The sequence below is a fragment of the Dendroctonus ponderosae genome, unplaced genomic scaffold (genome assembly GCF_020466585.1).
Source record: "Dendroctonus ponderosae isolate FM_Combo_2020 unplaced genomic scaffold, Dpon_F_20191213v2 Dpon_F_20191213_1, whole genome shotgun sequence".
Classification (NCBI taxonomy): Eukaryota; Metazoa; Arthropoda; class Insecta; order Coleoptera; family Curculionidae; genus Dendroctonus; species Dendroctonus ponderosae.
This window is the reverse complement of record NW_026017110.1, coordinates 14,373,296-14,381,841: the sequence shown is the minus strand read 5'-3', so window position 1 is coordinate 14,381,841 and position 8,546 is coordinate 14,373,296. Positions and strand designations below refer to the sequence as shown.

At 32.6% G+C, this 8,546-nt stretch overlaps 1 protein-coding gene and 1 long non-coding RNA gene across 3 annotated transcripts in view; one reads left to right on the top strand and one right to left on the bottom strand.

Moving 5' to 3' along the window:
- LOC125502695 overlaps positions 1–1,685 on the top strand; it is a 6,372-nt gene extending 4,687 nt beyond the window's left edge. Inside the window, exon 2 of the long non-coding RNA XR_007280476.1 lies at positions 1,545–1,685. This is a non-coding gene — a long non-coding RNA (uncharacterized LOC125502695). The remainder of the gene's footprint in view (positions 1–1,544) is intronic.
- Positions 1–8,546, bottom strand: part of LOC109538991 — a 133,485-nt gene that overhangs the window by 43,479 nt on the left and 81,460 nt on the right. Inside the window, exon 1 of one of the 2 annotated variants that reach the window (XR_007280474.1) lies at positions 2,020–2,198. The exons of the other annotated variant lie outside the window; for it this stretch is intronic. The gene's annotated coding sequence lies outside the window, so the exon portion shown is untranslated. Of the gene's footprint in view, positions 1–2,019; positions 2,199–8,546 lie in introns of those variants that run through there. 2 annotated transcript variants of the gene reach the window in all.

Genomic DNA, 8,546 nt, shown 5'->3' with positions numbered 1-8,546 from the left:
TAGACGGCCACCAAATACGCTTCGACGAAGTGGACATTCTGCACCAATCTGAAAGATACTACCCGAGACTCACCAGAGGCCATCGAAATATTTAAACACCAAAACAATTTGTTAAAATTGTTTTGGTCTTTAAATATTTATAAAAGAAATGAAGAAATTACGGCACTCAATCCAGATTGGAAGCGCGTTTTGCGCCAAACAGCATGTGCGCCGAAGCGTTGGAACCCCCACCCATCCCCCACGCATGAGCTCACACGGCTGGGCTGCATAAATACGACGGGGAATCCAGCAGTTGAGTCAGTCTTAGTCGGAAAGCACGGGAGATCACTTCGCCCACTGCCTCATCGCCTTTGATAATGTCCATCGCAGTTGTGGACGTCAACGTCAGGAAGAAATTCCCATAGACCACGGCTTCAGAGCCCGGAAAACATTCCTAAATGTTATCAGTTAATGCTTAATCTAATCCTATTTACATTCGCCGACCTTGTGTTGCTAATTTTAACAAAATTGCTGTTAAAATTGTATGTAAATAAATGCAAACAAACCTCCGATTGTTAACGTTTCGATGGAGTCCTTTTTCCCCGGTCAGCTTTATCAATGTAAATCTAAATAAATGAGTTAATTAGCTTAGGGATAATCCACACTCCAGACAATCTCTTGATTAACTAGCAATACGGTTGTCCGACGAACTTTGAGCTTTTAACGACAAGCGTTAATCTCGGGAGTTGTTTTTGCTGAACAGTGTTATTCACATGGATTATGTTGTCTTGTGGATCGTGCAAAATTAAATGGGAAAGCAATGCATGATGTGATAACGGTGAAGTATTATTATCACGGTTTGCAGCCAACAAAAACCATTTTTCGAGGCAAAAATGTGTCGAGCAATTTGTTTTTCGCTAGCACTTTTTCTTTGAGAACATCTTGTATAACTTTCATGTTTATATTTACCAAATAAATTATCATTTTTTACTAAAATATTTGGCCGCTAAAATATCTGCATAGTAGTCAACTAATTTATGAAATTCTTCAATTGAAAATTTAACAGCGTCAGCGTTTACATTCCTTAAAAACTACAATACAACAGTTTATTAGGTTAACAGGTGTGTAAGTTATTACACACAATGTATCTTAGGAAGTTTTAATTTATGCAGTAGATTAATACGACTAATTTTCCACGTGGTTAAAAGTCTTATTATGCGCTAGTGGATTATAATTCTGAATCCATAAACAAACAATCTGTTGTAGTGGAAGCGTGTCCAAGACTTTATAGTCTGCTTAACTGTCTCTATTTTCAAATTCATAACTTTTGCTAAAAACACATTTGTTAAACAGGACATTTTTTAAAACAGAGTTTCTGAATTTTTTTACATCGGTTTTGGTCATAGCCGTGATTAAATCGTTAAATTACACTAGGAAATTAACAGCCCCTTTTCCCCTTGAAAATAATTAAGTTTAAATGCGTACATTAAATAAATCGTGCATTAAATGCGTACTAATGCCCGTTTAATAATTAATAATAATAATTAATAGCTATCATTTTTTAGCATTGATGTTGGCTGGTCTGGTCTACTACTCATGTGAAAGAAAGCATGATCAATTAAGCCGCAAGAATCCAGCAGACTACATTAATGATGTTTGAATGAATACGAGAATATGTTGTAATAAATAGATTATTCGACAACATGCATTAAATTTTATGCATATCATGTACATTATTTTCTTATAACCATTAATACATTTTATTTTATTCACATTCTGTTGGGTTTAAACAGGACCTGTGCAGGGTGCTTAATGGTCGATCGCATATTAAACGATTGGGGATAAGGCGACTCCCAATTGTTTTTGAAAATATGAATACGGAAACTTTAAAAGTGAGTTATAGAGTTAACTGCCTTAAAATAATTAGTTAATTTCTTTGGTATTCACACAGACTACTTCATATTTATTTATTTATTTATTTAAAATTCGTTTTTTGGATCTGGTTGAATTGACATGCTACGTTTTCTGGAACACTGTTACCTTGATATTTATAGCTGCTTAATTTTGATTTATAGAGACCAGGGCTTCGTTCCAAAGGAATGGCAGCTACAAAGCCCACAAGGGCCAGCAGAAAAATCGACTTCATAGCTCTTTTTTTAGAGTAAAAAACTAGGATATTTATCCGAACGAGACTGATTCGAGATTTTTGAGTTCGCATTTATACACAAATATTATCAAGAATAGTGATGAATTACTTTGCATCTCATCCTTATCAATTGTTTTCATGCCAACAACCATTTGCCGGCCTGCGAAACAAACATGTTCGTTGAATCATTGATTAATTTAATGCAAAATAATCGCTTTGAGATAACCAATATTGTCTTAAAAGGAGAAATGCAAGGAAGCCAATCGATTATTTGTATACGTATTTTCTTATACAATACGGGTTATCTTGAAGAGTGAGGAATTAAATTCAGAAATGTAAATGATCAATAAAGTTCAAATAAAGTATGGGAAATAAACACCGAAATTTACCTACAACTTCCTTTCCACAATTTTTTTGAATCTATGTTTCTCTGTATTTAATTAGTTACTGATTAACGCCTGCTAATTTGATAAAGTAGCAGGATTTAATTATCAGGACCAATTAATATTTGATAGTAAAGCTTAGTTCTGATTAACTTTTTTCCATATTGTCAAAAATAAAGGTTTCATAAACTTTTGAGCAAAATTTACATTTTTTCTGAAGCACAGACAGTTGCAAAAAAAAATAAATTTGATTGTTGCGTTTTACATTCGAGAACATGCAGAACTTTTTATAAAGAAGAACTTTTTGTCGCAAAAATAATAATAAAGACGTTATCCATGAGTTGCAATTAAATTGGAAATATTTAGATTTACTAATGAAATTTGCGGATTTAGGTGTGGGAACATGGATGAAATGGCGTTCTAATACGAGATGTTCTGATAAGATAATGGATACAAAATATATATTAAGGACCATTCTGGGGAAGCCGTCAAAAATAGATATATCTATACAATCGAATCTATAAAGCTAAAAGTCTCATTATACATAGGCAGAAGAAATGAGAATATCGCAGTTTATATTTAAAAAGAGTTTCTTTGAATTTTTAGAACAATTTTAGCTTTTGTTTTATGTATCAACTTATATATAAACACCTTTATCAACCCATATATAATTACCTCGAGTTAGCTAATCGAATAAACATAATTAAATGAAATCTACCTGTTGCAAATATCGATTAAATAACCGAAGGGCAAACCCGAAACTCCGCTAAATGTAGGCCTGTTGATTTCGGGGCAGGTCGATTAGATCGCATTTATTAATGTAGTTCTTTTAACCTTGATAAGGCTGAACCTAAATAGAGCGCGCAACAACCAGTTTCGTGATATCTATTTATGGACAGAAAGGTATATTTTTAGGATCATTCGTTTGGCCCTTAACTTCCAATGTAAATTATTTCGAAGCTTCGTGTGTAATAACGAGCGGACCGCACGCCGTTTAATATTACCATTAGGCAAAATGAGCCAATAATACAAAATTTATTATCTTCGAGGTAGTCATTAGGAATCCTAATGGCAAATTTATTTTTCTGTCATGGTTTTTAAATTTACAAACTTTTTCTGGTATTTCTACGAAATGTCTTACACGCTTATCGCTGCCATTACTGGCCCAAGAAATATTAATTAAAGTAATGACTACTGAATAGATGGACAATAAAATTGAATAGTTCTTTTTATGATATATAGTTTATAAGAGGTATGAAGGGGTATTTTTCACACTTCAGTGAATGGACCAAAACCACAAAAACATTTTCAAAATTGCAGATGTACCGGAATTAAGAAACTTAATTAAGTCTTAAATGCAACTTCGACTTCATTCGAAAAATAAATACTGACCAAATTTATGCCGCAAAATCCAATAAATGTTGCGAAATCCATCAAGAAAATTCTTTCTCAGCGTCATCAGTTGGGTTTAAAAAACTTATTTAAACCTACAATTGACAGTAGAGGTCGATTGAAGACTTGAAGAAGCTAAAAAACACTAATATTTTATTATTTTTTATAGCTAGTAGTTAGCTCCGTAGTTCCATGTTATCTTGATACTTAACGTAATTATTTGGGTAATTTTTTTTAGTAAAACAGGGCTACGGAAAACCAAGAGATTGGAAGGTAAAAGGTGGTTCATAGAAAAACGAGAATTTTTCTATGCCGTGCCATAAGAGTATGCTTTTGGAAATCGTTTATGATATTCAGCATTAGGTTTAGTTTGATAACACTTAATGAACTGGCCAAGAACTAAATATTATATCTTCTAATGGCTTTTTATGGGGAAGTTTCTTTTATTTTCCTTCCAACTAGTTGCCGATAGTTCAATGAATTTCTTTTTAATGTCCCTAGGATTTAGAATTTGATTTTGATAGTTTTGAAATCTCTTTGCTAGCAATTGATAGAGGCTTGATTAATAGTTTACCAATTATTTTGATAGGATCTGTCCCAGAATTTAAAGCGGATCTTTTTGCTTTCTATATTTGAAGGTTTACTGATGAATTATTGACTCTCAATCAATTAGTTGATTGATTGACGAAAGTCCTCGTAAAATAAAATAATTTCTCTTATTGATCGCCAATGATGACAAGTGTTTCTCACTCTCAATTTAATTTTGAATTGAAAATTAAGGCAAATTCAGATTAACCAGGAAACTAGTCCTTACAAACGATATGTATTTTCCCACATGTTTCAGTACGCTTTTGTCGTATTATTATACGGGGCGTCAATTTGAAAACTTCCCATCTGTAAATAATTTTTTCAATTAAAAATATTTAAAAATCGAAAAGACATCAATTTTCAATTCAAGAATATTTTTGGATTTCTTGTTTCAATCCCCTAGGAGAGGTAGATGTCACGCTTAGAATCTTAAACAAAACCCATGGTATCTACTTACACAGTAATTTAACTTTTTTTGTTGACTTTTTAAAATAAGATCGGGATATCAGATTAAAAAAATCTGGATATCAGCTTGACGGAGGTCGGACTTATCTACTGCAAGTTCTACCTTTGCTCAAAGAAAAGTTAAAAACTTGTTCAAAAACTGTGGAAATAAGCCACACAGTGAGGCCCGTTGTGCCTAAAGTGTCACATTAAAAGCATCGCTCATATTGCACGAGGCTCACCTAGAATGCTACCCTCATCATATTTAGAAATCAAATTTGAAGACAAATCTTGTAAGTAATGTTTGCAAGAAAATATTGGGTTTACAGCTAACGACCTGGATATATTTAGAATAAGGATTTTTGATCTTTGGAATCTTTTAAATTTATTTGCATGGAGTGCGAAGAAACAGCACAGATAATGCGTTTTCAGTTATGTCTCAAATCTTCAATCCGATGCACCGTCTATTTTCATTTTTCCCACACACCAAGTCGACAACGTCGATCGACAGTGTCGAGTCGGTGAGGACGCAGCTTTAGTTATCGAAAATTTTAGAACATTCTAGATTAAAGCGTCTTCTGGTCTCGAATGCTAACAAAATCTATTTCAAATAATCGTCGTTTTTACAGGCGTCATTACTATTTATTCACGTTAATAAGAAGTCGGACTGGAATGTATACGAATATTTTGAACAGCATCTGTAAGCGATATTTTGAAAAGAAAAGTCCGTTTCAATTTACGACAGTGCTGCTTCAAATGCTTCGAAATGGTCTTCTAAAGTGTTGTTAATAAAAAATGTTTCCTTTTTTCATAATTCGACTTTCCTTGCTTGATAAAGTTTGCCAAGACTGTGATTTTTAAGTTATCGAGCAGCCACAAAAGCATGTGAAGCATATCGGTTGTCTAGCATACGGCACACTTTGGCCACTTGGAAGAAGAGGACAGAATTTCGATAAAATCGAAAATAGGAGTATTTATTTAGAAACATCAGTTGAGCCTCTCCAATGTTATGCCTATTCTTAGCTCCTTTCCATCAAATCTACAGGGTGTTCAGTAAATATGTTAAAATATTCTAACAGCGTGTCCTTCTAGTAATTTAAGAAGGGGGTTCTTCTTGAGAATTTTTTAAATTTGACGTTTCGTTGTTGAGTTATTTGATTTCCAAAATAGCGGAAAATATTAGTACTATTTACCAACTTTTTAATCTCTTATTGATTTTTCCTAAGACCACTAGTTTGCCCGCAAAAAATAAAATCGTTTTCGTTGCCGTTCTCCAAATCTGTAAGTAATTAAGTTAATTTCTAAAAATCTAATAACGTTTTCATATAACAATTTTAGTACGCATTATTAGTTGATTACTAACAACCTAAATTTATTTTCTAAACTGTGTATTTTGGTTCAGATTACAACTATTATGTTTGAATAAATGTTACTTAAATAAAAATATGGTAATAATATGCGCAACGATATAAACAAGCAAAATTAAATTTAAATAGTCATTCTAATGTTAAGTTAGCAGCTGTTAAAATTGGTCACCTTGACATTCTTGGCATAATCGCAGTCTTTTAATGAAATTAAAWTTTACAGACCGTAAAGTTTGCACTGAAGTTCTTATTTCACTAGAAATATTAAATATTCTTTCTTAAAGTTATTCGATTGAATTCACCTCTGTTGAATTAACCGTATTTCTTAAATCTCCCCAGAAGTAAAAATCGAGCGCGTTTAGATCGGTAGGTCTAAGAAGCGAGTTTATAGGAGTTTTTTGATCTCTACCAATCTAACGGTCTGGAAAATTTTGACTAATCCGAAACGATTTAATTTTTTTGAACAACACGAAAGAAAGAAAGACACAATTTTAATATTTTTAAGAAAAACAACAAATACTAATATTTTTCGCCATTTTGGAGATCAAATATCTCAAAAATTAAACCTCAAATTAAAAAAATTCTCAGGAAGACCCCCCTCTAAAATAACTAGGAGAACATGCTGTTCAATATTTTAACATATTTACGTAACACCCTGTATACCTATAAGAGAAAGAACATACACAGGGTTTGGTACTTCTTAGTAAATATCAATTCGAACAGTTAGAAACTTTATTTGACATGTTTGAAACAGCTTGTCGCCTTGTTTAGGCAGATATTTTTTGCATGAGAGGATTTTAGTCAAAACAGTTTACAATTGATTCAAAAAATTTTCGCTACAATTTGGTGCCTTAATTTCCGTATATTTATAAGTTTATCTTTGTCGGTTTCGACGTTGAACAAATGGGCTGTTGTAATAAATTAACTGTTAATGTTGACACTCCAAGAATTGTAAGATTTTTAATGTGAAGCTGGAAAAATACTCCATCTTTCCATTTATTCGCATTATTATTTATAGTTTCGGTTATTAAAGCATCGGAAAATGTTTTCAAATTAAGGTTTTTATGTTGTTGCAGTCGATCCAATAAGGCGAACATATGTTTAAAAGTCGCGCCCAAATTACGTGGAAACGCAAGTGAAAATGAAACAGTTCGGTACAATAGATAAATATGTCAATGAAAAATTGGAGTAACATGTTAAATAGTCGTAAGGGTATTGGTAATATACTAATAGATATTCATTTTGGATTAATTCTCTCGTTAATAATATATAGCACATCTGCATAGCGCCTATACGTGTAAATATGCAAAATTTTGCTTGATTTTTGCATCGTGTTCTTTAGCTTTTAGATGTAGGATGTAACTCACTGACTAAACGTCTCCAGTTTGCGTCTAACGAGGTCTTAATCTTGATATTTCAAACCAAGCAGTAATCTATTGATAAATTGTGTTAATTGAATTTTCTACTTAGGAATATAAAGAAAATTAGTCTAGTAATTTGTTTGATACAATGTTTCCTCTTTCAATACTTTTATGCTTTAGGCGCGATAGACAGCAACATTCGAGTTTTGCTCTATTAATTAATGCCTTTAAATTGTGCTCTCGGTTCTCGTGTTGGCAACGTCTATGAAATAGCTCGCTGAAAATTAATTGAAATCTTAAATTTATTAATCTACGCGATATTTTTGCATGTCGCGTAGATTTATTATGTTTATCATTCTTAAAAAATCACTGCGTACCTCATGGGCACAATAATACAGACATATTCTGATCTCCAGCAGTAATTAGGAAGTACAATGAAGTATTAACTAACTCGCCAATGCAGAAATATATAAAAAAACACGCAAGTGAAACAACCAAATTAAGTGGCCAAAGTAGGTAAAAAAAATAGTTACTATAAAGTTTTGACTGTGACTTAGATTATTTCAATAATAAACGGAATGTGAGTGTCATTTCAAAAGCTAAAACACACAATTTCAGTTTGAGTAATTGAAGTTTTAAGCTAATTGATGTCTGCTCATATTGCTAAATACCTGTTGCAATTTGTGCCAGCTTTGTGGAAACTGGGCAATATATTTGATAATAAACATTTGCCAATGCGGCGACTTAAGTGGTAAAATATTTCATTAAGGCTTTCGTACCGCAGCTACAAGCGTCCAGCTTGTTCTTTACAATAACTGCCTCTTTTGTCGAAAGGTCGTTACTTTAATATTAATTGCGTACTCTGTTCACAATTAAGCACAAATTAGTT